This window comes from Rhinoderma darwinii, chromosome 1 (genome assembly GCF_050947455.1).
Source record: "Rhinoderma darwinii isolate aRhiDar2 chromosome 1, aRhiDar2.hap1, whole genome shotgun sequence".
Taxonomy (NCBI): Eukaryota; Metazoa; Chordata; class Amphibia; order Anura; family Rhinodermatidae; genus Rhinoderma; species Rhinoderma darwinii.
Window position 1 is genome coordinate 372,535,119 of NC_134687.1, and position 27,110 is coordinate 372,562,228.

A 27,110-nucleotide genomic window follows, 5' to 3' on the forward strand; every position below is an offset into this window, starting at 1 on the left:
TTCCTCATTCTGTTCCCCAAACACATCAATTCATTCAGTTGTGATTTCCAAACTGTCTAAAAGTTTGATTTGTTTCTATGTTTCTGAAGCATGTTTCTGATACCTTAATGTAAAACATAAAATTTTTTAGGAATTCATGATGGACAATTCTGTTCCTCATTCTGTTCCCCAAACACATCAATTCATTCAGTTGTGATTTCCAAACTGTCTAAAAGTTTGAATTGTTTCTTTGTTTCTGAAGCATGTTTCTGATACCTTAATGTAAATCATAACGTTTTTTAGGAATTCATGATGGACAATTCTGTTTCTCTCCAATCCACTAAAAACCTATTTAAATTTTGTGCCAATCTACTAATAAATAAGCAGCCAGTTCTAGAATTAGAGTTTTACACTTTTTTCAGGCTTCTCATTTGTAAGAGCAGCTCTTTCATTTTTCTGCAAATAAACCAATAAATTCGCAGCTAGTTCTGGAGTTATGTTTTTAAACTGTTATTTTGTCATGCTTCTCCTTTGTAAGACCAACTATAGGATAATGGAAGTATACGACTTGGGTGATTTCGAATAAAACCCACGACGTTGCATTAGCAGATCTGTTGGCTTCATAGCTCAGTGGTTAGAGCACTGGTCTTGTAAACCAGGGGTCATGAGTTCAATTCTCACTGGGGCCTTTGTTGTTTGTGCCTAGAGTATCTAATAAGATAATTTCTTCAGCACAGAAAATACTAAGATGTCATTTCCTTTCAGATAATTGCTTGGCCTAAACTGAGAATGTTCAGACATCATTGTTTCATTCAATCCATTGTATATGTCCAACGTTAACATTTAAAAAAAGTTTTAAACAGGAAATTATGCATGTTTGATCTCCCATGGAAAAATTTGGAAAAAAATCTTGCCTCTGCTCGTAATATTTTTTAGGAATTCATGATGGAGAATTCTGTTCCTCATTCTGTTCCCCAAACACATCAATTCATTCAGTTGTGATTTCCAAACTGTCTAAAAGTTTGAATTGTTTCTTTGTTTCTGAAGCATGTTTCTGATACCTTAATGTAAATCATAACGTTTTTTAGGAATTCATGATGGACAATTCTGTTTCTCTCCAATCCACTAAAAACCTATTTAAATTTTGTGCCAATCTACTAATAAATAAGCAGCCAGTTCTAGAATTAGAGTTTTACACTTTTTTCAGGCTTCTCATTTGTAAGAGCAGCTCTTTCATTTTTCTGCAAATAAACCAATAAATTCGCAGCTAGTTCTGGAGTTATGTTTTTAAACTGTTATTTTGTCATGCTTCTCCTTTGTAAGACCAACTATAGGATAATGGAAGTATACGACTTGGGTGATTTCGAATAAAACCCACGACGTTGCATTAGCAGATCTGTTGGCTTCATAGCTCAGTGGTTAGAGCACTGGTCTTGTAAACCAGGGGTCGTGAGTTTAATTCTCACTGGGGCCTTTATTGTTTGTGCCTAGAGTATCTAATAAGATAATTTCTTCATCACAGAAAATACTAAGATGTCATTTCCTTTCAGATAATTGCTTGGCAAAAACTGAAAATATTCAGACATCATTGTTTCATTCAATCCATTGTATATGTCCAACGTTAACATTTAAAAAAAGTTTTAAACAGGAAATTATGCATGTTTGATCTCCCATGGAAAAATTTGGAAAAAAATCTTGCCTCTGCTCGTAATATTTTTTAGGAATTCATGATGGAGAATTCTGTTCCTCATTCTGTTCCCCAAACACATCAATTCATTCAGTTGTGATTTCCAAACTGTCTAAAAGTTTGATTTGTTTCTATGTTTCTGAAGCATGTTTCTGATACCTTAATGTAAAACATAAAATTTTTTAGGAAATCATGATGGACAATTCTGTTCCTCATTCTGTTCCCCAAACACATCAATTCATTCAGTTGTGATTTCCAAACTGTCTAAAAGTTTGAATTGTTTCTTTGTTTCTGAAGCATGTTTCTGATTCCTTAATGTAAATCATAACGTTTTTTAGGAATTCATGATGGACAATTCTGTTTCTCTCCAATCCACTAAAAACCTATTTAAATTTTGTGCCAATCTACTAATAAATAAGCAGCCAGTTCTAGAATTAGAGTTTTACACTTTTTTCAGGCTTCTCATTTGTAAGAGCAGCTCTTTCATTTTTCTGCAAATAAACCAATAAATTCGCAGCTAGTTCTGGAGTTATGTTTTTAAACTGTTATTTTGTCATGCTTCTCCTTTGTAAGACCAACTATAGGATAATGGAAGTATACGACTTGGGTGATTTCGAATAAAACCCACGACGTTGCATTAGCAAATATGTTGGCTTCATAGCTCAGTGGTTAGAGCACTGGTCTTGTAAACCAGGGGTCGTGAGTTCAATTCTCACTGTGGCCTTTATTGTTTGTGCCTAGAGTATCTAATAAGATAATTTCTTCATCACAGAAAATACTAAGATGTAATTTCCTTTCAGATAATTGCTTGACCTAAACTGAAAATATTCAGACATCATTGTTTCATTCAATCCATTGTATATGTCCAACGTTAACATTTAAAAAAAGTTTTAAACAGGAAATTATGCATGTTTGATCTCCCATGGAAAAATTTGGAAAAAAATCTTGCCTCTGCTCGTAATATTTTTTAGGAATTCATGATGGAGAATTCTGTTCCTCATTCTGTTCCCCAAACACATCAATTCATTCAGTTGTGATTTCCAAACTGTCTAAAAGTTTGATTTGTTTCTATGTTTCTGAAGCATGTTTCTGATACCTTAATGTAAAACATAAAATTTTTTAGGAATTCATGATGGACAATTCTGTTCCTCATTCTGTTCCCCAAACACATCAATTCATTCAGTTGTGATTTCCAAACTGTCTAAAAGTTTGAATTGTTTCTTTGTTTCTGAAGCATGTTTCTGATACCTTAATGTAAATCATAACGTTTTTTAGGAATTCATGATGGACAATTCTGTTTCTCTCCAATCCACTAAAAACCTATTTAAATTTTGTGCCAATCTACTAATAAATAAGCAGCCAGTTCTAGAATTAGAGTTTTACACTTTTTTCAGGCTTCTCATTTGTAAGAGCAGCTCTTTCATTTTTCTGCAAATAAACCAATAAATTCGCAGCTAGTTCTGGAGTTATGTTTTTAAACTGTTATTTTGTCATGCTTCTCCTTTGTAAGACCAACTATAGGATAATGGAAGTATACGACTTGGGTGATTTCGAATAAAACCCACGACGTTGCATTAGCAGATCTGTTGGCTTCATAGCTCAGTGGTTAGAGCACTGGTCTTGTAAACCAGGGGTCGTGAGTTCAATTCTCACTGGGGCCTTTATTGTTTGTGCCTAGAGTATCTAATAAGATAATTTCTTCATCACAGAAAATACTAAGATGTCATTTCCTTTCAGATAATTGCTTGGCCTAAACTGAAAATATTCAGACATCATTGTTTCATTCAATCCATTGTATATGTCCAACGTTAACATTTTAAAAAAGTTTTAAACAGGAAATTATGCATGTTTGATCTCCCATGGAAAAATTTGGAAAAAAATCTTGCCTCTGCTCGTAATATTTTTTAGGAATTCATGATGGAGAATTCTGTTCCTCATTCTGTTCCCCAAACACATCAATTCATTCAGTTGTGATTTCCAAACTGTCTAAAAGTTTGATTTGTTTCTATGTTTCTGAAGCATGTTTCTGATACCTTAATGTAAAACATAAAATTTTTTAGGAAATCATGATGGACAATTCTGTTCCTCATTCTGTTCCCCAAACACATCAATTCATTCAGTTGTGATTTCCAAACTGTCTAAAAGTTTGAATTGTTTCTTTGTTTCTGAAGCATGTTTCTGATACCTTAATGTAAATCATAACGTTTTTTAGGAATTCATGATGGACAATTCTGTTTCTCTCCAATCCACTAAAAACCTATTTAAATTTTGTGCCAATCTACTAATAAATAAGCAGCCAATTCTAGAATTAGAGTTTTACACTTTTTTCAGGCTTCTCATTTGTAAGAGCAGCTCTTTCATTTTTCTGCAAATAAACCAATAAATTCGCAGCTAGTTCTGGAGTTATGTTTTTAAACTGTTATTTTGTCATGCTTCTCCTTTGTAAGACCAACTATAGGATAATGGAAGTATACGACTTGGGTGATTTCGAATAAAACCCACGACGTTGCATTAGCAAATATGTTGGCTTCATAGCTCAGTGGTTAGAGCACTGGTCTTGTAAACCAGGGGTCGTGAGTTCAATTCTCACTGGGGCCTTTATTGTTTGTGCCTAGAGTATCTAATAAGATAATTTCTTCATCACAGAAAATACTAAGATGTCATTTCCTTTCAGATAATTGCTTGGCCTAAACTGAAAATATTCAGACATCATTGTTTCATTCAATCCATTGTATATGTCCAACGTTAACATTTAAAAAAAGTTTTAAACAGGAAATTATGCATGTTTGATCTCCCATGGAAAAATTTGGAAAAAAATCTTACCTCTGCTCGTAATATTTTTTAGGAATTCATGATGGAGAATTCTGTTCCTCATTCTGTTCCCCAAACACATCAATTCATTCAGTTGTGATTTCCAAACTGTCTAAAAGTTTGATTTGTTTCTATGTTTCTGAAGCATGTTTCTGATACCTTAATGTAAAACATAAAATTTTTTAGGAAATCATGATGGACAATTCTGTTCCTCATTCTGTTCCCCAAACACATCAATTCATTCAGTTGTGATTTCCAAACTGTCTAAAAGTTTGAATTGTTTCTTTGTTTCTGAAGCATGTTTCTGATACCTTAATGTAAATCATAACGTTTTTTAGGAATTCATGATGGACAATTCTGTTTCTCTCCAATCCACTAAAAACCTATTTAAATTTTGTGCCAATCTACTAATAAATAAGCAGCCAGTTCTAGAATTAGAGTTTTACACTTTTTTCAGGCTTCTCATTTGTAAGAGCAGCTCTTTCATTTTACTGCAAATAAACCAATAAATTCGCAGCTAGTTCTGGAGTTATGTTTTTAAACTGTTATTTTGTCATGCTTCTCCTTTGTAAGACCAACTATAGGATAATGGAAGTATACGACTTGGGTGATTTCGAATAAAACCCACGACGTTGCATTAGCAGATCTGTTGGCTTCATAGCTCAGTGGTTAGAGCACTGGTCTTGTAAACCAGGGGTCGTGAGTTCAATTCTCACTGGGGCCTTTATTGTTTGTGCCTAGAGTATCTAATAAGATAATTTCTTCATCACAGAAAATACTAAGATGTCATTTCCTTTCAGATAATTGCTTGGCCTAAACTGAAAATATTCAGACATCATTGTTTCATTCAATCCATTGTATATGTCCAACGTTAACATTTAAAAAAAGTTTTAAACAGGAAATTATGCATGTTTGATCTCCCATGGAAAAATTTGGAAAAAAATCTTGCCTCTGCTCGTAATATTTTTTTAGGAATTCATGATGGAGAATTCTGTTCCTCATTCTGTTCCCCAAACACATCAATTCATTCAGTTGTGATTTCCAAACTGTCTAAAAGTTTGATTTGTTTCTATGTTTCTGAAGCATGTTTCTGATACCTTAATGTAAAACATAAAAATTTTTAGGAATTCATGATGGACAATTCTGTTCCTCATTCTGTTCCCCAAACACATCAATTCATTCAGTTGTGATTTCCAAACTGTCTAAAAGTTTGAATTGTTTCTTTGTTTCTGAAGCATGTTTCTGATACCTTAATGTAAATCATAACGTTTTTTAGGAATTCATGATGGACAATTCTGTTTCTCTCCAATCCACTAAAAACCTATTTAAATTTTGTGCCAATCTACTAATAAATAAGCAGCCAGTTCTAGAATTAGAGTTTTACACTTTTTTCAGGCTTCTCATTTGTAAGAGCAGCTCTTTCATTTTTCTGCAAATAAACCAATAAATTCGCAGCTAGTTCTGGAGTTATGTTTTTAAACTGTTATTTTGTCATGCTTCTCCTTTGTAAGACCAACTATAGGATAATGGAAGTATACGACTTGGGTGATTTCGAATAAAACCCACGACGTTGCATTAGCAGATCTGTTGGCTTCATAGCTCAGTGGTTAGAGCACTGGTCTTGTAAACCAGGGGTCGTGAGTTCAATTCTCACTGGGGCCTTTATTGTTTGTGCCTAGAGTATCTAATAAGATAATTTCTTCATCACAGAAAATACTAAGATGTCATTTCCTTTCAGATAATTGCTTGGCCTAAACTGAAAATATTCAGACATCATTGTTTCATTCAATCCATTGTATATGTCCAACGTTAACATTTAAAAAAAGTTTTAAACAGGAAATTATGCATGTTTGATCTCCCATGGAAAAATTTGGAAAAAAATCTTGCCTCTTCTCGTAATATTTTTTTAGGAATTCATGATGGAGAATTCTGTTCCTCATTCTGTTCCCCAAACACATCAATTCATTCAGTTGTGATTTCCAAACTGTCTAAAAGTTTGATTTGTTTCTATGTTTCTGAAGCATGTTTCTGATACCTTAATGTAAAACATAAATTTTTTTAGGAATTCATGATGGACAATTCTGTTCCTCATTCTGTTCCCCAAACACATCAATTCATTCAGTTGTGATTTCCAAACTGTCTAAAAGTTTGAATTGTTTCTTTGTTTCTGAAGCATGTTTCTGATACCTTAATGTAAATCATAACGTTTTTTAGGAATTCATGATGGACAATTCTGTTTCTCTCCAATCCACTAAAAACCTATTTAAATTTTGTGCCAATCTACTGATAAATAAGCAGCCAGTTCTAGAATTAGAGTTTTACACTTTTTTCAGGCTTCTCATTTGTAAGAGCAGCTCTTTCATTTTTCTGCAAATAAACCAATAAATTCGCAGCTAGTTCTGGAGTTATGTTTTTAAACTGTTATTTTGTCATGCTTCTCCTTTGTAAGACCAACTATAGGATAATGGAAGTATACGACTTGGGTGATTTCGAATAAAACCCACGACGTTGCATTAGCAGATATGTTGGCTTCATAGCTCAGTGGTTAGAGCACTGGTCTTGTAAACCAGGGGTCATGAGTTCAATTCTCACTGGGGCCTTTATTGTTTGTGCCTAGAGTATCTAATAAGATAATTTCTTCATCACAGAAAATACTAAGATGTCATTTCCTTTCAGATAATTGCTTGGCCTAAACTGAAAATATTCAGACATCATTGTTTCATTCAATCCATTGTATATGTCCAACGTTAACATTTAAAAAAAGTTTTAAACAGGAAATTATGCATGTTTGATCTCCCATGGAAAAATTTGGAAAAAAATCTTGCCTCTGCTCGTAATATTTTTTAGGAATTCATGATGGAGAATTCTGTTCCTCATTCTGTTCCCCAAACACATCAATTCATTCAGTTGTGATTTCCAAACTGTCTAAAAGTTTGAATTGTTTCTTTGTTTCTGAAGCATGTTTCTGATACCTTAATGTAAAACATAAAATTTTTTAGGAATTCATGATGGACAATTCTGTTCCTCATTCTGTTCCCCAAACACATCAATTCATTCAGTTGTGATTTCCAAACTGTCTAAAAGTTTGAATTGTTTCTTTGTTTCTGAAGCATGTTTCTGATACCTTAATGTAAATCATAACGTTTTTTAGGAATTCATGATGATGGACAATTCTGTTTCTCTCCAATCCACTAAAAACCTATTTAAATTTTGTGCCAATCTACTAATAAATAAGCAGCCAGTTCTAGAATTAGAGTTTTACACTTTTTTCAGGCTTCTCATTTGTAAGAGCAGCTCTTTCATTTTACTGCAAATAAACCAATACATTCGCAGCTAGTTCTGGAGTTATGTTTTTAAACTGTTATTTTGTCATGCTTCTCCTTTGTAAGACCAACTATAGGATAATGGAAGTATACGACTTGGGTGATTTCGAATAAAACCCACGACGTTGCATTAGCAGATCTGTTGGCTTCATAGCTCAGTGGTTAGAGCACTGGTCTTGTAAACCAGGGGTCGTGAGTTCAATTCTCACTGGGGCCTTTATTGTTTGTGCCTAGAGTATCTAATAAGATAATTTCTTCATCACAGAAAATACTAAGATGTCATTTCCTTTCAGATAATTGCTTGGCCTAAACTGAAAATATTCAGACATCATTGTTTCATTCAATCCATTGTATATGTCCAACGTTAACATTTAAAAAAAGTTTTAAACGGGAAATAATGCATGTTTGATCTCCCATGGAAAAATTTGGAAAAAAATCTTGCCTCTGCTCGTAATATTTTTTAGGAATTCATGATGGAGAATTCTGTTCCTCATTCTGTTCCCCAAACACATCACTTTCATTCATTCAGTTGTGATTTCCAAACTGTCTAAAAGTTTGATTTGTTTCTATGTTTCTGAAGCATGTTTCTGATACCTTAATGTAAAACATAAAATTTTTTAGGAATTCATGATGGACAATTCTGTTCCTCATTCTGTTCCCCAAACACATCACTTTCATTCATTCAGTTGTGATTTCCAAACTGTCTAAAAGTTTGATTTGTTTCTATGTTTCTGAAGCATGTTTCTGATACCTTAATGTAAAACATACAATTTTTTAGGAATTCATGATGGACAATTCTGTTCCTCATTCTGTTCCCCAAACACATCAATTCATTCAGTTGTGATTTCCAAACTGTCTAAAAGTTTGAATTGTTTCTTTGTTTCTGAAGCATGTTTCTGATACCTTAATGTAAATCATAACGTTTTTTAGGAATTCATGATGGACAATTCTGTTTCTCTCCAATCCACTAAAAACCTATTTAAATTTTGTGCCAATCTACTAATAAATAAGCAGCCAGTTCTAGAATTAGAGTTTTACACTTTTTTCAGGCTTCTCATTTGTAAGAGCAGCTCTTTCATTTTTCTGCAAATAAACCAATAAATACGCAGCTAGTTCTGGAGTTATGTTTTTAAACTGTTATTTTGTCATGCTTCTCCTTTGTAAGACCAACTATAGGATAATGGAAGTATACGACTTGGGTGATTTCGAATAAAACCCACGACGTTGCATTAGCAGATATGTTGGCTTCATAGCTCAGTGGTTAGAGCACTGGTCTTGTAAACCAGGGGTCGTGAGTTCAATTCTCACTGGGGCCTTTATTGTTTGTGCCTAGAGTATCTAATAAGATAATTTCTTCATCACAGAAAATACTAAGATGTCATTTCCTTTCAGATAATTGCTTGGCCTAAACTGAAAATATTCAGACATCATTGTTTCATTCAATCCATTGTATATGTCCAACGTTAACATTTAAAAAAAGTTTTAAACAGGAAATTATGCATGTTTGATCTCAGATGGAAAAATTTGGAAAAAAATCTTGCCTCTGCTCGTAATATTTTTTAGGAATTCATGATGGAGAATTCTGTTCCTCATTCTGTTCCCCAAACACATCAATTCATTCAGTTGTGATTTCCAAACTGTCTAAAAGTTTGATTTGTTTCTATGTTTCTGAAGCATGTTTCTGATACCTTAATGTAAAACATAAAAATTTTTAGGAATTCATGATGGACAATTCTGTTTCTCTCCAATCCACTAAAAACCTATTTAAATTTTGTGCCAATCTACTAATAAATAAGCAGCCAGTTCTAGAATTAGAGTTTTACACTTTTTTCAGGCTTCTCATTTGTAAGAGCAGCTCTTTCATTTTTCTGCAAATAAACCAATAAATACGCAGCTAGTTCTGGAGTTATGTTTTTAAACTGTTATTTTGTCATGCTTCTCCTTTGTAAGACCAACTATAGGATAATGGAAGTATACGACTTGGGTGATTTCGAATAAAACCCACGACGTTGCATTAGCAGATATGTTGGCTTCATAGCTCAGTGGTTAGAGCACTGGTCTTGTAAACCAGGGGTCGTGTGTTCAATTCTCACTGGGGTCTTTATTGTTTGTGCCTAGAGTATCTAATAAGATAATTTCTTCATCACAGAAAATATTAAGATGTAATTTCCTTTCAGATAATTGCTTGACCTAAACTGAAAATATTCAGACATCATTGTTTCATTCAATCCATTGTATATGTCCAACGTTAACATTTAAAAAAAGTTTTAAACAGGAAATTATGCATGTTTGATCTCCCATGGAAAAATTTGGAAAAAAATCTTGCCTCTGCTCGTAATATTTTTTAGGAATTCATGATGGAGAATTCTGTTCCTCATTCTGTTCCCCAAACACATCAATTCATTCAGTTGTGATTTCCAAACTGTCTAAAAGTTTGATTTGTTTCTATGTTTCTGAAGCATGTTTCTGATACCTTAATGTAAAACATAAACATTTTTAGGAATTCATGATGGACAATTCTGTTCCTCATTCTGTTCCCCAAACACATCAATTCATTCAGTTGTGATTTCCAAACTGTCTAAAAGTTTGAATTGTTTCTTTGTTTCTGAAGCATGTTTCTGATACCTTAATGTAAATCATAACGTTTTTTAGGAATTCATGATGGACAATTCTGTTTCTCTCCAATCCACTAAAAACCTATTTAAATTTTGTGCCAATCTACTAATAAATAAGCAGCCAGTTCTAGAATTAGAGTTTTACACTTTTTTCAGGCTTCTCATTTGTAAGAGCAGCTCTTTCATTTTTCTGCAAATAAAGCAATAAATTCGCAGCTAGTTCTGGAGTTATGTTTTTAAACTGTTATTTTGTCATGCTTCTCCTTTGTAAGACCAACTATAGGATAATGGAAGTATACGACTTGGGTGATTTCGAATAAAACCCACGACGTTGCATTAGCAGATATGTTGGCTTCATAGCTCAGTGGTTAGAGCACTGGTCTTGTAAACCAGGGGTCGTGAGTTCAATTCTCACTGGGGCCTTTATTGTTTGTGCCTAGAGTATCTAATAAGATAATTTCTTCATCACAGAAAATACTAAGATGTCATTTCCTTTCAGATAATTGCTTGGCCTAAACTGAAAATATTCAGACATCATTGTTTCATTCAATCCATTGTATATGTCCAACGTTAACATTTAAAAAAAGTTTTAAACAGGAAATTATGCATGTTTGATCTCCCATGGAAAAATTTGGAAAAAAATCTTGCCTCTGCTCGTAATATTTTTTAGGAATTCATGATGGAGAATTCTGTTCCTCATTCTGTTCCCCAAACACATCAATTCATTCAGTTGTGATTTCCAAACTGTCTAAAAGTTTGATTTGTTTCTATGTTTCTGAAGCATGTTTCTGATACCTTAATGTAAAACATAAAAATTTTTAGGAATTCATGATGGACAATTCTGTTCCTCATTCTGTTCCCCAAACACATCAATTCATTCAGTTGTGATTTCCAAACTGTCTAAAAGTTTGAATTGTTTCTTTGTTTCTGAAGCATGTTTCTGATACCTTAATGTAAATCATAACGTTTTTTAGGAATTCATGATGGACAATTCTGTTTCTCTCCAATCCACTAAAAACCTATTTAAATTTTGTGCCAATCTACTAATAAATAAGCAGCCAGTTCTAGAATTAGAGTTTTACACTTTTTTCAGGCTTCTCATTTGTAAGAGCAGCTCTTTCATTTTTCTGCAAATAAAGCAATAAATTCGCAGCTAGTTCTGGAGTTATGTTTTAAAACTGTTATTTTGTCATGCTTCTCCTTTGTAAGACCAACTATAGGATAATGGAAGTATACGACTTGGGTGATTTCGAATAAAACCCACGACGTTGCATTAGCAGATATGTTGGCTTCATAGCTCAGTGGTTAGAGCACTGGTCTTGTAAACCAGGGGTCGTGAGTTCAATTCTCACTGGGGCCTTTATTGTTTGGGCCTAGAGTATCTAATAAGATAATTTCTTCATCACAGAAAATACTAAGATGTCATTTCCTTTCAGATAATTGCTTGGCCTAAACTGAAAATATTCAGACATCATTGTTTCATTCAATCCATTGTATATGTCCAACGTTAACATTTAAAAAAAGTTTTAAACAGGAAATTATGCATGTTTGATCTCCCATGGAAAAATTTGGAAAAAAATCTTGCCTCTGCTCGTAATATTTTATAGGAATTCATGATGGAGAATTCTGTTCCTCATTCTGTTCCCCAAACACATCAATTCATTCAGTTGTGATTTCCAAACTGTCTAAAAGTTTGATTTGTTTCTATGTTTCTGAAGCATGTTTCTGATACCTTAATGTAAAACATAAAAATTTTTAGGAATTCATGATGGACAATTCTGTTCCTCATTCTGTTCCCCAAACACATCAATTCATTCAGTTGTGATTTCCAAACTGTCTAAAAGTTTGAATTGTTTCTTTGTTTCTGAAGCATGTTTCTGATACCTTAATGTAAATCATAACGTTTTTTAGGAATTCATGATGGACAATTCTGTTTCTCTCCAATCCACTAAAAACCTATTTAAATTTTGTGCCAATCTACTAATAAATAAGCAGCCAGTTCTAGAATTAGAGTTTTACACTTTTTTCAGGCTTCTCATTTGTAAGAGCAGCTCTTTCATTTTTCTGCAAATAAACCAATAAATACGCAGCTAGTTCTGGAGTTATGTTTTTAAACTGTTATTTTGTCATGCTTCTCCTTTGTAAGACCAACTATAGGATAATGGAAGTATACGACTTGGGTGATTTCGAATAAAACCCACGACGTTGCATTAGCAGATCTGTTGGCTTCATAGCTCAGTGGTTAGAGCACTGGTCTTGTAAACCAGGGGTCGTGAGTTCAATTCTCACTGGGGCCTTTATTGTTTGTGCCTAGAGTATCTAATAAGATAATTTCTTCATCACAGAAAATACTAAGATGTCATTTCCTTTCAGATAATTGCTTGGCCTAAACTGAAAATATTCAGACATCATTGTTTCATTCAATCCATTGTATATGTCCAACGTTAACATTTAAAAAAAGTTTTAAACAGGAAATTATGCATGTTTGATCTCAGATGGAAAAATTTGGAAAAAAATCTTGCCTCTGCTCGTAATATTTTTTAGGAATTCATGATGGAGAATTCTGTTCCTCATTCTGTTCCCCAAACACATCAATTCATTCAGTTGTGATTTCCAAACTGTCTAAAAGTTTGATTTGTTTCTATGTTTCTGAAGCATGTTTCTGATACCTTAATGTAAAACATAAAAATTTTTAGGAATTCATGATGGACAATTCTGTTCCTCATTCTGTTCCCCAAACACATCAATTCATTCAGTTGTGATTTCCAAACTGTCTAAAAGTTTGAATTGTTTCTTTGTTTCTGAAGCATGTTTCTGATACCTTAATGTAAATCATAACGTTTTTTAGGAATTCATGATGGACAATTCTGTTTCTCTCCAATCCACTAAAAACCTATTTAAATTTTGTGCCAATCTACTAATAAATAAGCAGCCAGTTCTAGAATTAGAGTTTTACACTTTTTTCAGGCTTCTCATTTGTAAGAGCAGCTCTTTCATTTTTCTGCAAATAAAGCAATAAATTCGCAGCTAGTTCTGGAGTTATGTTTTTAAACTGTTATTTTGTCATGCTTCTCCTTTGTAAGACCAACTATAGGATAATGGAAGTATACGACTTGGGTGATTTCGAATAAAACCCACGACGTTGCATTAGCAAATATGTTGGCTTCAAAGCTCAGTGGTTAGAGCACTGGTCTTGTAAACCAGGGGTCGTGAGTTCAATTCTCACTGGGGCCTTTATTGTTTGTGCCTAGAGTATCTAATAAGATAATTTCTTCATCACAGAAAATACTAAGATGTCATTTCCTTTCAGATAATTGCTTGGCCTAAACTGAAAATATTCAGACATCATTGTTTCATTCAATCCATTGTATATGTCCAACGTTAACATTTAAAAAAAGTTTTAAACAGGAAATTATGCATGTTTGATCTCCCATGGAAAAATTTGGAAAAAAATCTTGCCTCTGCTCGTAATATTTTTTAGGAATTCATGATGGAGAATTCTGTTCCTCATTCTGTTCCCCAAACACATCAATTCATTCAGTTGTGATTTCCAAACTGTCTAAAAGTTTGATTTGTTTCTATGTTTCTGAAGCATGTTTCTGATACCTTAATGTAAAACATAACATTTTTTAGGAATTCATGATGGACAATTCTGTTCCTCATTCTGTTCCCCAAACACATCAATTCATTCAGTTGTGATTTCCAAACTGTCTAAAAGTTTGAATTGTTTCTTTGTTTCTGAAGCATGTTTCTGATACCTTAATGTAAATCATAACGTTTTTTAGGAATTCATGATGGACAATTCTGTTTCTCTCCAATCCACTAAAAACCTATTTAAATTTTGTGCCAATCTACTAATAAATAAGCAGCCAGTTCTAGAATTAGAGTTTTACACTTTTTTCAGGCTTCTCATTTGTAAGAGCAGCTCTTTCATTTTTCTGCAAATAAAGCAATAAATTCGCAGCTAGTTCTGGAGTTATGTTTTTAAACTGTTATTTTGTCATGCTTCTCCTTTGTAAGACCAACTATAGGATAATGGAAGTATACGACTTGGGTGATTTCGAATAAAACCCACGACGTTGCATTAGCAGATATGTTGGCTTCATAGCTCAGTGGTTAGAGCACTGGTCTTGTAAACCAGGGGTCGTGAGTTCAATTCTCACTGGGGCCTTTATTGTTTGTGCCTAGAGTATCTAATAAGATAATTTCTTCATCACAGAAAATACTAAGATGTCATTTCCTTTCAGATAATTGCTTGGCCTAAACTGAAAATATTCAGACATCATTGTTTCATTCAATCCATTGTATATGTCCAACGTTAACATTTAAAAAAAGTTTTAAACAGGAAATTATGCATGTTTGATCTCCCATGGAAAAATTTGGAAAAAAATCTTGCCTCTGCTCGTAATATTTTTTAGGAATTCATGATGGAGAATTCTGTTCCTCATTCTGTTCCCCAAACACATCAATTCATTCAGTTGTGATTTCCAAACTGTCTAAAAGTTTGATTTGTTTCTATGTTTCTGAAGCATGTTTCTGATACCTTAATGTAAAACATAAAAATTTTTAGGAATTCATGATGGACAATTCTGTTCCTCATTCTGTTCCCCAAACACATCAATTCATTCAGTTGTGATTTCCAAACTGTCTAAAAGTTTGAATTGTTTCTTTGTTTCTGAAGCATGTTTCTGATACCTTAATGTAAATCATAACGTTTTTTAGGAATTCATGATGGACAATTCTGTTTCTCTCCAATCCACTAAAAACCTATTTAAATTTTGTGCCAATCTACTAATAAATAAGCAGCCAGTTCTAGAATTAGAGTTTTACACTTTTTTCAGGCTTCTCATTTGTAAGAGCAGCTCTTTCATTTTTCTGCAAATAAAGCAATAAATTCGCAGCTAGTTCTGGAGTTATGTTTTTAAACTGTTATTTTGTCATGCTTCTCCTTTGTAAGACCAACTATAGGATAATGGAAGTATACGACTTGGGTGATTTCGAATAAAACCCACGACGTTGCATTAGCAGATATGTTGGCTTCATAGCTCAGTGGTTAGAGCACTGGTCTTGTAAACCAGGGGTCGTGAGTTCAATTCTCACTGGGGCCTTTATTGTTTGTGCCTAGAGTATCTAATAAGATAATTTCTTCATCACAGAAAATACTAAGATGTCATTTCCTTTCAGATAATTGCTTGGCCTAAACTGAAAATATTCAGACATCATTGTTTCATTCAATCCATTGTATATGTCCAACGTTAACATTTAAAAAAAGTTTTAAACAGGAAATTATGCATGTTTGATCTCCCATGGAAAAATTTGGAAAAAAATCTTGCCTCTGCTCGTAATATTTTTTAGGAATTCATGATGGAGAATTCTGTTCCTCATTCTGTTCCCCAAACACATCAATTCATTCAGTTGTGATTTCCAAACTGTCTAAAAGTTTGATTTGTTTCTATGTTTCTGAAGCATGTTTCTGATACCTTAATGTAAAACATAAAAATTTTTAGGAATTCATGATGGACAATTCTGTTCCTCATTCTGTTCCCCAAACACATCAATTCATTCAGTTGTGATTTCCAAACTGTCTAAAAGTTTGAATTGTTTCTTTGTTTCTGAAGCATGTTTCTGATACCTTAATGTAAATCATAACGTTTTTTAGGAATTCATGATGGACAATTCTGTTTCTCTCCAATCCACTAAAAACCTATTTAAATTTTGTGCCAATCTACTAATAAATAAGCAGCCAGTTCTAGAATTAGAGTTTTACACTTTTTTCAGGCTTCTCATTTGTAAGAGCAGCTCTTTCATTTTTCTGCAAATAAACCAATAAATTCGCAGCTAGTTCTGGAGTTATGTTTTTAAACTGTTATTTTGTCATGCTTCTCCTTTGTAAGACCAACTATAGGATAATGGAAGTATACGACTTGGGTGATTTCGAATAAAACCCACGACGTTGCATTAGCAGATATGTTGGCTTCATAGCTCAGTGGTTAGAGCACTGGTCTTGTAAACCAGGGGTCGTGAGTTCAATTCTCACTGGGGCCCTTATTGTTTGTGCCTAGAGTATCTAATAAGATCATTTCTTCATCACAGAAAATACTAAGATGTCATTTCCTTTCAGATAATTGCTTGGCCTAAACTGAAAATATTCAGACATCATTGTTTCATTCAATCCATTGTATATGTCCAACGTTAACATTTAAAAAAAGTTTTAAACAGGAAATTATGCATGTTTGATCTCCCATGGAAAAATTTGGAAAAAAAATCTTACCTCTGCTCGTAATATTTTTTAGGAATTCATGATGGAGAATTCTGTTCCTCATTCTGTTCCCCAAACACATCACTTTCATTCATTCAGTTGTGATTTCCAAACTGTCTAAAAGTTTGATTTGTTTCTATGTTTCTGAAGCATGTTTCTGATACCTTAATGTAAAACATAAAATTTTTTAGGAATTCATGATGGACAATTCTGTTCCTCATTCTGTTCCCCAAACACATCAATTCATTCAGTTGTGATTTCCAAACTGTCTAAAAGTTTGAATTGTTTCTTTGTTTCTGAAGCATGTTTCTGATACCTTAATGTAAATCATAACGTTTTTTAGGAATTCATGATGGACAATTCTGTTTCTCTCCAATCCACTAAAAACCTATTTAAATTTTGTGCCAATCTACTGATAAATAAGCAGCCAGTTCTAGAATTAGAGTTTTACACTTTTTTCAGGCTTCTCATTTGTAAGAGCAGCTCTTTCATTTTTCTGCAAATAAACCAATAAATTCGCAGCTAGTTCTGGAGTTATGTTTTTAAACTGTTATTTTGTCATGCTTCTCCTTTGTAAGACCAACTATAGGATAATGGAAGTATACGACTTGGGTGATTTCGAATAAAACCCACGACGTTGCATTAGCAGATGTGTTGGCTTCATAGCTCAGTGGTTAGAGCACTGGTCTTGTAAACCAGGGGTCGTGAGTTCAATTCTCACTGGGGCCTTTATTGTTTGTGCCTAGAGTATCTAATAAGATAATTTCTTCATCACAGAAAATACTAAGATGTCATTTCCTTTCAGATAATTGCTTGGCCTAAACTGAAAATATTCAGACATCATTGTTTCATTCAATCCATTGTATATGTCCAACGTTAACATTTAAAAAAAGTTTTAAACAGGAAATTATGCATGTTTGATCTCCCATGGAAAAATTTGGAAAAAAATCTTGCCTCTGCTCGTAATATTTTTTAGGAATTCATGATGGAGAATTCTGTTCCTCATTCTGTTCCCCAAACACATCAATTCATTCAGTTGTGATTTCCAAACTGTCTAAAAGTTTGATTTGTTTCTATGTTTCTGAAGCATGTTTCTGATACCTTAATGTAAAACATAAAAATTTTTAGGAATTCATGATGGACAATTCTGTTCCTCATTCTGTTCCCCAAACACATCAATTCATTCAGTTGTGATTTCCAAACTGTCTAAAAGTTTGAATTGTTTCTTTGTTTCTGAAGCATGTTTCTGATACCTTAATGTAAATCATAACGTTTTTTAGGAATTCATGATGGACAATTCTGTTTCTCTCCAATCCACTAAAAACCTATTTAAATTTTGTGCCAATCTACTAATAAATAAGCAGCCAGTTCTAGAATTAGAGTTTTACACTTTTTTCAGGCTTCTCATTTGTAAGAGCAGCTCTTTCATTTTTCTGCAAATAAACCAATAAATTCGCAGCTAGTTCTGGAGTTATGTTTTTAAACTGTTATTTTGTCATGCTTCTCCTTTGTAAGACCAACTATAGGATAATGGAAGTATACGACTTGGGTGATTTCGAATAAAACCCACGACGTTGCATTAGCAGATATGTTGGCTTCATAGCTCAGTGGTTAGAGCACTGGTCTTGTAAACCAGGGGTCGTGAGTTCAATTCTCACTGGGGCCTTTATTGTTTGTGCCTAGAGTATCTAATAAGATAATTTCTTCATCACAGAAAATACTAAGATGTCATTTCCTTTCAGATAATTGCTTGGCCTAAACTGAAAATATTCAGACATCATTGTTTCATTCAATCCATTGTATATGTCCAACGTTAACATTTAAAAAAAGTTTTAAACAGGAAATTATGCATGTTTGATCTCCCATGGAAAAATTTGGAAAAAAATCTTGCCTCTGCTCGTAATATTTTTTAGGAATTCATGATGGAGAATTCTGTTCCTCATTCTGTTCCCCAAACACATCAATTCATTCAGTTGTGATTTCCAAACTGTCTAAAAGTTTGATTTGTTTCTATGTTTCTGAAGCATGTTTCTGATACCTTAATGTAAAACATAAAAATTTTTAGGAATTCATGATGGACAATTCTGTTCCTCATTCTGTTCCCCAAACACATCAATTCATTCAGTTGTGATTTCCAAACTGTCTAAAAGTTTGAATTGTTTCTTTGTTTCTGAAGCATGTTTCTGATACCTTAATGTAAATCATAACGTTTTTTAGGAATTCATGATGGACAATTCTGTTTCTCTCCAATCCACTAAAAACCTATTTAAATTTTGTGCCAATCTACTAATAAATAAGCAGCCAGTTCTAGAATTAGAGTTTTACACTTTTTTCAGGCTTCTCATTTGTAAGAGCAGCTCTTTCATTTTTCTGCAAATAAACCAATAAATTCGCAGCTAGTTCTGGAGTTATGTTTTTAAACTGTTATTTTGTCATGCTTCTCCTTTGTAAGACCAACTATAGGATAATGGAAGTATACGACTTGGGTGATTTCGAATAAAACCCACGACGTTGCATTAGCAGATATGTTGGCTTCATAGCTCAGTGGTTAGAGCACTGGTCTTGTAAACCAGGGGTCGTGAGTTCAATTCTCACTGGGGCCCTTATTGTTTGTGCCTAGAGTATCTAATAAGATCATTTCTTCATCACAGAAAATACTAAGATGTCATTTCCTTTCAGATAATTGCTTGGCCTAAACTGAAAATATTCAGACATCATTGTTTCATTCAATCCATTGTATATGTCCAACGTTAACATTTAAAAAAAGTTTTAAACAGGAAATTATGCATGTTTGATCTCCCATGGAAAAATTTGGAAAAAAAATCTTACCTCTGCTCGTAATATTTTTTAGGAATTCATGATGGAGAATTCTGTTCCTCATTCTGTTCCCCAAACACATCACTTTCATTCATTCAGTTGTGATTTCCAAACTGTCTAAAAGTTTGATTTGTTTCTATGTTTCTGAAGCATGTTTCTGATACCTTAATGTAAAACATAAAATTTTTTAGGAATTCATGATGGACAATTCTGTTCCTCATTCTGTTCCCCAAACACATCAATTCATTCAGTTGTGATTTCCAAACTGTCTAAAAGTTTGAATTGTTTCTTTGTTTCTGAAGCATGTTTCTGATACCTTAATGTAAATCATAACGTTTTTTAGGAATTCATGATGGACAATTCTGTTTCTCTCCAATCCACTAAAAACCTATTTAAATTTTGTGCCAATCTACTGATAAATAAGCAGCCAGTTCTAGAATTAGAGTTTTACACTTTTTTCAGGCTTCTCATTTGTAAGAGCAGCTCTTTCATTTTTCTGCAAATAAACCAATAAATTCGCAGCTAGTTCTGGAGTTATGTTTTTAAACTGTTATTTTGTCATGCTTCTCCTTTGTAAGACCAACTATAGGATAATGGAAGTATACGACTTGGGTGATTTCGAATAAAACCCACGACGTTGCATTAGCAGATATGTTGGCTTCATAGCTCAGTGGTTAGAGCACTGGTCTTGTAAACCAGGGGTCGTGAGTTCAATTCTCACTGGGGCCTTTATTGTTTGTGCCTAGAGTATCTAATAAGATAATTTCTTCATCACAGAAAATACTAAGATGTCATTTCCTTTCAGATAATTGCTTGGCCTAAACTGAAAATATTCAGACATCATTGTTTCATTCAATCCATTGTATATGTCCAACGTTAACATTTAAAAAAAGTTTTAAACAGGAAATTATGCATGTTTGATCTCCCATGGAAAAATTTGGAAAAAAATCTTGCCTCTGCTCGTAATATTTTTTAGGAATTCATGATGGAGAATTCTGTTCCTCATTCTGTTCCCCAAACACATCAATTCATTCAGTTGTGATTTCCAAACTGTCTTAAAGTTTGATTTGTTTCTATGTTTCTGAAGCATGTTTCTGATACCTTAATGTAAAACATAAAATTTTTTAGGAATTCATGATGGACAATTCTGTTCCTCATTCTGTTCCCCAAACACATCAATTCATTCAGTTGTGATTTCCAAACTGTCTAAAAGTTTGAATTGTTTCTTTGTTTCTGAAGCATGTTTCTGATACCTTAATGTAAATCATAACGTTTTTTAGGAATTCATGATGGACAATTCTGTTTCTCTCCAATCCACTAAAAACCTATTTAAATTTTGTGCCAATCTACTAATAAATAAGCAGCCAGTTCTAGAATTAGAGTTTTACACTTTTTTCAGGCTTCTCATTTGTAAGAGCAGCTCTTTCATTTTTCTGCAAATAAAGCAATAAATTCGCAGCTAGTTCTGGAGTTATGTTTTTAAACTGTTATTTTGTCATGCTTCTCCTTTGTAAGACCAACTATAGGATAATGGAAGTTTACGACTTGGGTGATTTCGAATAAAACCCACGACGTTGCATTAGCAGATATGTTGGCTTCATAGCGCAGTGGTTAGAGCACTGGTCTTGTAAACCAGGGGTTGTGAGTTCAATTCTCACTGGGGCCCTTATTGTTTGTGCCTAGAGTATCTAATAAGATAATTTCTTCATCACAGAAAATACTAAGATGTCATTTCCTTTCAGATAATTGCTTGGCCTAAACTGAAAATATTCAGACATCATTGTTTCATTCAATCCATTGTATATGTCCAACGTTAACATTTAAAAAAAGTTTTAAACAGGAAATTATGCATGTTTGATCTCCCATGGAAAAATTTGGAAAAAAATCTTGCCTCTGCTCGTAATATTTTTTAGGAATTCATGATGGAGAATTCTGTTCCTCATTCTGTTCCCCAAACACATCAATTCATTCAGTTGTGATTTCCAAACTGTCTAAAAGTTTGATTTGTTTCTATGTTTCTGAAGCATGTTTCTGATACCTTAATGTAAAACATAAATTTTTTTAGGAATTCATGATGGACAATTCTGTTCCTCATTCTGTTCCCCAAACACATCAATTCATTCAGTTGTGATTTCCAAACTGTCTAAAAGTTTGAATTGTTTCTTTGTTTCTGAAGCATGTTTCTGATACCTTAATGTAAATCATAACGTTTTTTAGGAATTCATGATGGACAATTCTGTTTCTCTCCAATCCACTAAAAACCTATTTAAATTTTGTGCCAATCTACTAATAAATAAGCAGCCAGTTCTAGAATTAGAGTTTTACACTTTTTTCAGGCTTCTCATTTGTAAGAGCAGCTCTTTCATTTTTCTGCAAATAAAGCAATAAATTCGCAGCTAGTTCTGGAGTTATGTTTTTAAACTGTTATTTTGTCATGCTTCTCCTTTGTAAGACCAACTATAGGATAATGGAAGTTTACGACTTGGGTGATTTCGAATAAAACCCACGACGTTGCATTAGCAGATATGTTGGCTTCATAGCGCAGTGGTTAGAGCACTGGTCTTGTAAACCAGGGGTTGTGAGTTCAATTCTCACTGGGGCCCTTATTGTTTGTGCCTAGAGTATCTAATAAGATAATTTCTTCATCACAGAAAATACTAAGATGTCATTTCCTTTCAGATAATTGCTTGGCCTAAACTGAAAATATTCAGACATCATTGTTTCATTCAATCCATTGTATATGTCCAACGTTAACATTTAAAAAAAGTTTTAAACAGGAAATTATGCATGTTTGATCTCCCATGGAAAAATTTGGAAAAAAATCTTGCCTCTGCTCGTAATATTTTTTAGGAATTCATGATGGAGAATTCTGTTCCTCATTCTGTTCCCCAAACACATCAATTCATTCAGTTGTGATTTCCAAACTGTCTAAAAGTTTGATTTGTTTCTATGTTTCTGAAGCATGTTTCTGATACCTTAATGTAAAACATAAATTTTTTTAGGAATTCATGATGGACAATTCTGTTCCTCATTCTGTTCCCCAAACACATCAATTCATTCAGTTGTGATTTCCAAACTGTCTAAAAGTTTGAATTGTTTCTTTGTTTCTGAAGCATGTTTCTGATACCTTAATGTAAATCATAACGTTTTTTAGGAATTCATGATGGACAATTCTGTTTCTCTCCAATCCACTAAAAACCTATTTAAATTTTGTGCCAATCTACTAATAAATAAGCAGCCAGTTCTAGAATTAGAGTTTTACACTTTTTTCAGGCTTCTCATTTGTAAGAGCAGCTCTTTCATTTTTCTGCAAATAAACCAATAAATTCGCAGCTAGTTCTGGAGTTATGTTTTTAAACTGTTATTTTGTCATGCTTCTCCTTTGTAAGACCAACTATAGGATAATGGAAGTATACGACTTGGGTGATTTCGAATAAAACCCACGACGGTGCATTAGCAGATATGTTGGCTTCATAGCTCAGTGGTTAGAGCACTGGTCTTGTAAACCAGGGGTCGTGAGTTCAATTCTCACTGTGGCCTTTATTGTTTGTGCCTAGAGTATCTAATAAGATAATTTCTTCATCACAGAAAATACTAAGATGTCATTTCCTTTCAGATAATTGCTTGGCCTAAACTGAAAATATTCAGACATCATTGTTTCATTCAATCCATTGTATATGTCCAACGTTAACATTTAAAAAAAGTTTTAAACAGGAAATTATGCATGTTTGATCTCCCATGGAAAAATTTGGAAAAAAATCTTGCCTCTGCTCGTAATATTTTTTAGGAATTCATGATGGAGAATTCTGTTCCTCATTCTGTTCCCCAAACACATCAATTCATTCAGTTGTGATTTCCAAACTGTCTAAAAGTTTGATTTGTTTCTATGTTTCTGAAGCATGTTTCTGATACCTTAATGTAAAACATAAATTTTTTTAGGAATTCATGATGGACAATTCTGTTCCTCATTCTGTTCCCCAAACACATCAATTCATTCAGTTGTGATTTCCAAACTGTCTAAAAGTTTGAATTGTTTCTTTGTTTCTGAAGCATGTTTCTGATACCTTAATGTAAATCATAACGTTTTTTAGGAATTCATGATGGACAATTCTGTTTCTCTCCAATCCACTAAAAACCTATTTAAATTTTGTGCCAATCTACTAATAAATAAGCAGCCAGTTCTAGAATTAGAGTTTTACACTTTTTTCAGGCTTCTCATTTGTAAGAGCAGCTCTTTCATTTTTCTGCAAATAAACCAATAAATTCGCAGCTAGTTCTGGAGTTATGTTTTTAAACTGTTATTTTGTCATGCTTCTCCTTTGTAAGACCAACTATAGGATAATGGAAGTATACGACTTGGGTGATTTCGAATAAAACCCACGACGTTGCATTAGCAGATATGTTGGCTTCATAGCTCAGTGGTTAGAGCACTGGTCTTGTAAACCAGGGGTCGTGAGTTCAATTCTCACTGGGGCCTTTATTGTTTGTGCCTAGAGTATCTAATAAGATAATTTCTTCATCACAGAAAATACTAAGATGTCATTTCCTTTCAGATAATTGCTTGGCCTAAACTGAAAATATTCAGACATCATTGTTTCATTCAATCCATTGTATATGTCCAACGTTAACATTTAAAAAAAATTTTAAACAGGAAATTATGCATGTTTGATCTCCCATGGAAAAATTTGGAAAAAAAATCTTACCTCTGCTCGTAATATTTTTTAGGAATTCATGATGGAGAATTCTGTTCCTCATTCTGTTCCCCAAACACTTCACTTTCATTCATTCAGTTGTGATTTCCAAACTGTCTAAAAGTTTGATTTGTTTCTATGTTTCTGAAGCATGTTTCTGATACCTTAATGTAAAACATAAATTTTTTTAGGAATTCATGATGGACAATTCTGTTCCTCATTCTGTTCCCCAAACACATCAATTCATTCAGTTGTGATTTCCAAACTGTCTAAAAGTTTGAATTGTTTCTTTGTTTCTGAAGCATGTTTCTGATACCTTAATGTAAATCATAACGTTTTTTAGGAATTCATGATGGACAATTCTGTTTCTCTCCAATCCACTAAAAACCTATTTAAATTTTGTGCCAATCTACTAATAAATAAGCAGCCAGTTCTAGAATTAGAGTTTTACACTTTTTTCAGGCTTCTCATTTGTAAGAGCAGCTCTTTCATTTTTCTGCAAATAAACCAATAAATTCGCAGCTAGTTCTGGAGTTATGTTTTTAAACTGTTATTTTGTCATGCTTCTCCTTTGTAAGACCAACTATAGGATAATGGAAGTATACGACTTGGGTGATTTCGAATAAAACCCACGACGTTGCATTAGCAGATATGTTGGCTTCATAGCTCAGTGGTTAGAGCACTGGTCTTGTAAACCAGGAGTCGTGAGTTCAATTCTCACTGGGGCCTTTATTGTTTGTGCCTAGAGTATCTAATAAGATAATTTCTTCATCACAGAAAATACTAAGATGTCATTTCCTTTCAGATAATTGCTTGGCCTAAACTGAAAATATTCAGACATCATTGTTTCATTCAATCCATTGTATATGTCCAACGTTAACATTTAAAAAAAGTTTTAAACAGGAAATTATGCATGTTTGATCTCCCATGGAAAAATTTGGAAAAAAAATCTTACCTCTGCTCGTAATATTTTTTAGGAATTCATGATGGAGAATTCTGTTCCTCATTCTGTTCCCCAAACACATCAATTCATTCAGTTGTGATTTCCAAACTGTCTAAAAGTTTGATTTGTTTCTATGTTTCTGAAGCATGTTTCTGATACCTTAATGTAAAACATAAAATTTTTTAGGAATTCATGATGGACAATTCTGTTCCTCATTCTGTTCCCCAAACACATCAATTCATTCAGTTGTGATTTCCAAACTGTCTAAAAGTTTGAATTGTTTCTGAAGCATGTTTCTGATACCTTAATGTAAATCATAACGTTTTTTAGGAATTCATGATGGACAATTCTGTTTCTCTCCAATCCACTAAAAACCTATTTAAATTTTGTGCCAATCTACTAATAAATAAGCAGCCAGTTCTAGAATTAGAGTTTTACACTTTTTTCAGGCTTCTCATTTGTAAGAGCAGCTCTTTCATTTTTCTGCAAATAAACCAATAAATTCGCAGCTAGTTCTGGAGTTATGTTTTTAAACTGTTATTTTGTCATGCTTCTCCTTTGTAAGACCAACTATAGGATAATGGAAGTATACGACTTGGGTGATTTCGAATAAAACCCACGATGTTGCATTAGGAGATATGTTGGCTTCATAGCTCAGTGGTTAGAGCACTGGTCTTGTAAACCAGGGGTCATGAGTTCAATTCTCACTGGGGCCCTTATTGTTTGTGCCTAGAGTATCTAATAAGATAATTTCTTCATCACAGAAAATACTAAGATGTCATTTCCTTTCAGATAATTGCTTGGCCTAAACTGAAAATATTCAGACATCATTGTTTCATTCAATCCATTGTATATGTCCAACGTTAACATTTAAAAAAAGTTTTAAACAGGAAATTATGCATGTTTGATCTCCCATGGAAAAATTTGGAAAAAAAATCTTACCTCTGCTCGTAATATTTTTTAGGAATTCATGATGGAGAATTCTGTTCCTCATTCTGTTCCCCAAACACATCACTTTCATTCATTCAGTTGTGATTTCCAAACTGTCTAAAAGTTTGATTTGTTTCTATGTTTCTGAAGCATGTTTCTGATACCTTAATGTAAAACATAAAATTTTTTAGGAATTCATGATGGACAATTCTGTTCCTCATTCTGTTCCCCAAACACATCAATTCATTCAGTTGTGATTTCCAAACTGTCTAAAAGTTTGAATTGTTTCTTTGTTTCTGAAGCATGTTTCTGATACCTTAATGTAAATCATAACGTTTTTTAGGAATTCATGATGGACAATTCTGTTTCTCTCCAATCCACTAAAAACCTATTTAAATTTTGTGCCAATCTACTAATAAATAAGCAGCCAGTTCTAGAATTAGAGTTTTACACTTTTTTCAGGCTTCTCATTTGTAAGAGCAGCTCTTTCATTTTTCTGCAAATAAACCAATAAATTCGCTGCTAGTTCTGGAGTTATGTTTTTAAACTGTTATTTTGTCATGCTTCTCCTTTGTAAGACCAACTATAGGATAATGGAAGTATACGACTTGGGTGATTTCGAATAAAACCCACGACGTCGCGTTACCAGATGTGTTGGCTTCATAGATCAGTGGTTAGAGCACTGGTCTTGTAAACCAGGGGTCGTGAGTTAATTATCACTGGGTCCTTTATTGTTTGTGCCTAAAGTATCTAATAAGATAATTTCTTCATCACAGAAAATACTAAGATTTCCTTTCAGATAATTGCTTGGCCTAAACTGAAAGTATTCAGACATCATTGTTTCATTCAATCCATTGTATATGTCCAACGTTAACATTTTAAACAGGAAATTATGCATGTTCGATCTCCCTCGGAAAATTTTGGAAAAAAAATTGCCTCTGCCCGTAAAAGTTTTTTAGCAATTCATCATGGACAATTCTGTTCATCATTCTGTTCCCCAAACACATCAATTCATTCAGTTGTGATTTCCAAACTGTCTAAAAGTTTGATTTGTT

General features: G+C 33.3%; 28 non-coding genes across 28 annotated transcripts; all 28 read left to right on the forward strand.

Annotated features, from left to right (window-relative positions):
• Positions 1-595: 595 nt before the first annotated feature.
• TRNAT-UGU (transfer RNA threonine (anticodon UGU)) lies at positions 596-668 on the forward strand. The gene has a single exon. It is a non-coding gene; the product is annotated as a tRNA-Thr (tRNA).
• Positions 669-1,380: 712 nt separating this feature from the next.
• Positions 1,381-1,453, forward strand: TRNAT-UGU (transfer RNA threonine (anticodon UGU)). Its single transcript has one exon. It is a non-coding gene; the product is annotated as a tRNA-Thr (tRNA).
• An 864-nt stretch (positions 1,454-2,317) lies between these two features.
• TRNAT-UGU (transfer RNA threonine (anticodon UGU)) lies at positions 2,318-2,390 on the forward strand. Its single transcript has one exon. It is a non-coding gene; the product is annotated as a tRNA-Thr (tRNA).
• Positions 2,391-3,254: 864 nt separating this feature from the next.
• TRNAT-UGU (transfer RNA threonine (anticodon UGU)) lies at positions 3,255-3,327 on the forward strand. Its single transcript has one exon. It is a non-coding gene; the product is annotated as a tRNA-Thr (tRNA).
• An 864-nt stretch (positions 3,328-4,191) lies between these two features.
• Positions 4,192-4,264, forward strand: TRNAT-UGU (transfer RNA threonine (anticodon UGU)). The gene has a single exon. It is a non-coding gene; the product is annotated as a tRNA-Thr (tRNA).
• An 864-nt stretch (positions 4,265-5,128) lies between these two features.
• TRNAT-UGU (transfer RNA threonine (anticodon UGU)) lies at positions 5,129-5,201 on the forward strand. The gene has a single exon. It is a non-coding gene; the product is annotated as a tRNA-Thr (tRNA).
• Positions 5,202-6,066: 865 nt separating this feature from the next.
• TRNAT-UGU (transfer RNA threonine (anticodon UGU)) lies at positions 6,067-6,139 on the forward strand. Its single transcript has one exon. It is a non-coding gene; the product is annotated as a tRNA-Thr (tRNA).
• An 865-nt stretch (positions 6,140-7,004) lies between these two features.
• On the forward strand, positions 7,005-7,077 carry TRNAT-UGU (transfer RNA threonine (anticodon UGU)). The gene has a single exon. It is a non-coding gene; the product is annotated as a tRNA-Thr (tRNA).
• An 867-nt stretch (positions 7,078-7,944) lies between these two features.
• TRNAT-UGU (transfer RNA threonine (anticodon UGU)) lies at positions 7,945-8,017 on the forward strand. The gene has a single exon. It is a non-coding gene; the product is annotated as a tRNA-Thr (tRNA).
• A 1,026-nt stretch (positions 8,018-9,043) lies between these two features.
• Positions 9,044-9,116, forward strand: TRNAT-UGU (transfer RNA threonine (anticodon UGU)). Its single transcript has one exon. It is a non-coding gene; the product is annotated as a tRNA-Thr (tRNA).
• A 712-nt stretch (positions 9,117-9,828) lies between these two features.
• TRNAT-UGU (transfer RNA threonine (anticodon UGU)) lies at positions 9,829-9,901 on the forward strand. The gene has a single exon. It is a non-coding gene; the product is annotated as a tRNA-Thr (tRNA).
• Positions 9,902-10,765: 864 nt separating this feature from the next.
• TRNAT-UGU (transfer RNA threonine (anticodon UGU)) lies at positions 10,766-10,838 on the forward strand. The gene has a single exon. It is a non-coding gene; the product is annotated as a tRNA-Thr (tRNA).
• An 864-nt stretch (positions 10,839-11,702) lies between these two features.
• Positions 11,703-11,775, forward strand: TRNAT-UGU (transfer RNA threonine (anticodon UGU)). Its single transcript has one exon. It is a non-coding gene; the product is annotated as a tRNA-Thr (tRNA).
• Positions 11,776-12,639: 864 nt separating this feature from the next.
• TRNAT-UGU (transfer RNA threonine (anticodon UGU)) lies at positions 12,640-12,712 on the forward strand. The gene has a single exon. It is a non-coding gene; the product is annotated as a tRNA-Thr (tRNA).
• Positions 12,713-13,576: 864 nt separating this feature from the next.
• Positions 13,577-13,649, forward strand: TRNAT-UGU (transfer RNA threonine (anticodon UGU)). The gene has a single exon. It is a non-coding gene; the product is annotated as a tRNA-Thr (tRNA).
• An 864-nt stretch (positions 13,650-14,513) lies between these two features.
• TRNAT-UGU (transfer RNA threonine (anticodon UGU)) lies at positions 14,514-14,586 on the forward strand. The gene has a single exon. It is a non-coding gene; the product is annotated as a tRNA-Thr (tRNA).
• An 864-nt stretch (positions 14,587-15,450) lies between these two features.
• Positions 15,451-15,523, forward strand: TRNAT-UGU (transfer RNA threonine (anticodon UGU)). The gene has a single exon. It is a non-coding gene; the product is annotated as a tRNA-Thr (tRNA).
• Positions 15,524-16,387: 864 nt separating this feature from the next.
• On the forward strand, positions 16,388-16,460 carry TRNAT-UGU (transfer RNA threonine (anticodon UGU)). Its single transcript has one exon. It is a non-coding gene; the product is annotated as a tRNA-Thr (tRNA).
• Positions 16,461-17,330: 870 nt separating this feature from the next.
• TRNAT-UGU (transfer RNA threonine (anticodon UGU)) lies at positions 17,331-17,403 on the forward strand. The gene has a single exon. It is a non-coding gene; the product is annotated as a tRNA-Thr (tRNA).
• An 864-nt stretch (positions 17,404-18,267) lies between these two features.
• Positions 18,268-18,340, forward strand: TRNAT-UGU (transfer RNA threonine (anticodon UGU)). Its single transcript has one exon. It is a non-coding gene; the product is annotated as a tRNA-Thr (tRNA).
• Positions 18,341-19,204: 864 nt separating this feature from the next.
• TRNAT-UGU (transfer RNA threonine (anticodon UGU)) lies at positions 19,205-19,277 on the forward strand. Its single transcript has one exon. It is a non-coding gene; the product is annotated as a tRNA-Thr (tRNA).
• Positions 19,278-20,147: 870 nt separating this feature from the next.
• On the forward strand, positions 20,148-20,220 carry TRNAT-UGU (transfer RNA threonine (anticodon UGU)). The gene has a single exon. It is a non-coding gene; the product is annotated as a tRNA-Thr (tRNA).
• An 864-nt stretch (positions 20,221-21,084) lies between these two features.
• Positions 21,085-21,157, forward strand: TRNAT-UGU (transfer RNA threonine (anticodon UGU)). The gene has a single exon. It is a non-coding gene; the product is annotated as a tRNA-Thr (tRNA).
• An 864-nt stretch (positions 21,158-22,021) lies between these two features.
• On the forward strand, positions 22,022-22,094 carry TRNAT-UGU (transfer RNA threonine (anticodon UGU)). Its single transcript has one exon. It is a non-coding gene; the product is annotated as a tRNA-Thr (tRNA).
• An 864-nt stretch (positions 22,095-22,958) lies between these two features.
• Positions 22,959-23,031, forward strand: TRNAT-UGU (transfer RNA threonine (anticodon UGU)). The gene has a single exon. It is a non-coding gene; the product is annotated as a tRNA-Thr (tRNA).
• An 864-nt stretch (positions 23,032-23,895) lies between these two features.
• On the forward strand, positions 23,896-23,968 carry TRNAT-UGU (transfer RNA threonine (anticodon UGU)). Its single transcript has one exon. It is a non-coding gene; the product is annotated as a tRNA-Thr (tRNA).
• Positions 23,969-24,838: 870 nt separating this feature from the next.
• Positions 24,839-24,911, forward strand: TRNAT-UGU (transfer RNA threonine (anticodon UGU)). The gene has a single exon. It is a non-coding gene; the product is annotated as a tRNA-Thr (tRNA).
• Positions 24,912-25,768: 857 nt separating this feature from the next.
• Positions 25,769-25,841, forward strand: TRNAT-UGU (transfer RNA threonine (anticodon UGU)). The gene has a single exon. It is a non-coding gene; the product is annotated as a tRNA-Thr (tRNA).
• The last annotated feature ends 1,269 nt before the right edge of the window (positions 25,842-27,110 follow it).